Genomic DNA, 1278 nt, shown 5'->3' with positions numbered 1-1278 from the left:
ATATATATATTACCACAGATTACCATACATCTTTGCCAACAAAGGTACATCTAGTTAAGACTACAGTTTTTCCAGTAGTCATGTATGGATGTGAGAGTTTCTATAAAGAAAGCTGAGCACCAAAGAATTGATACTTTTGAACTGTGGTGCTGGAAAAGACTCGAGAGTCTCTTGGACAGCAAGGAGATCCAACCAGTCCATCCTAAATGAAATCAGTCCTGAATGTTCACTGGAAGGACTGATATTGAAGCTGAAACTCCAACACTTTGGCCACCTGATGCGAAGAACTAACTCATTGGAAAAGACCCTGATGCTGGGAAAGATTGAAGGCAGGAGGAGAAGGGGATGACAGAAGATGAGATGGTTGGATGGCATCACCGACTCAATGGACGTGAGGAGTTTGAGTGGGCTCCGGGAGTTGGTGATGGACAGGGAGGCCTGGTGTGCTGCACTCCATGGGGTCAAAAAGAGACACAGGTTGGATCCCTGGGTCAGGAGGATCTCCTGGAGGTGGAAAGGCAACCAACCCACTCCAGGATTCTGGCCTGGAGAATCTCATGAACAGAGGGGCCTGGTGGGCTACAGTCCATGGGGTCACACAGAGTTTTGACACAACTACTGAAGCTGCTTATCACACACATACACATATATAATGTTACATATACCAGACCACCTGATCTGCCTCTTGAGAAATTTGTATGCAGGTCAGGAAGCAACAGTTAGAACTGGACATGGAACAACAGACTGGTTCCAAATAGGAAAAGGAGTTCGTCAAGGCTGTATATTGCCACCCTGTTTATTTAACTTATATGCAGAGTACATCATGAGAAACGCTGGACTGGAAGAAACACAAGCTGGAATCAAGATTGCCGGGAGAAATATCAATAACCTCAGATATGCAGATGACACCACCCTTATGGCAGAAAGTGAAGAGGAACTCAAAAGCCTCTTGATGAAAGTGAAAGAGGAGAGTGAAAAGTTGGCTTAAAGCTCAACATTCAGAAAACGAAGATCATGGCATCCGGTCCCACCACTTCATGGGAAATAGATGAGGAAACAGTGGAAACAGTGTCAGACTTTATTTTTCTGGGCTCCAAAATCACTGCAGATGGTGACTGCAGCCATGAAATTAAAAGACACTTACTCCTTGGAAGGAAAGTTATGACCAACCTAGATAGCATATTGAAAAGCAGAGACATTACTTTGCCAACAAAGGTTCGTCTAGTCAAGGCTATGGTTCTTCCTGTGGTCATGTATGGATGTGAGAGTTGGACCTGT

General features: G+C 44.5%; 1 protein-coding gene across 1 annotated transcript in view; it reads right to left on the bottom strand.

The window, feature by feature from the left end:
• Positions 1 to 1278, bottom strand: part of FBXL7 (F-box and leucine-rich repeat protein 7) — a 469193-nt gene that overhangs the window by 458610 nt on the left and 9305 nt on the right.

Source organism: Bison bison, unplaced genomic scaffold, assembly GCF_000754665.1.
Source record: "Bison bison bison isolate TAMUID 2011002044 unplaced genomic scaffold, Bison_UMD1.0 scf7180017864440, whole genome shotgun sequence".
Taxonomy (NCBI): domain Eukaryota; kingdom Metazoa; phylum Chordata; class Mammalia; order Artiodactyla; family Bovidae; genus Bison; species Bison bison.
Note: the sequence above shows the minus strand (reverse complement) of the source record. Positions and strands in the feature narration are given on the sequence as shown.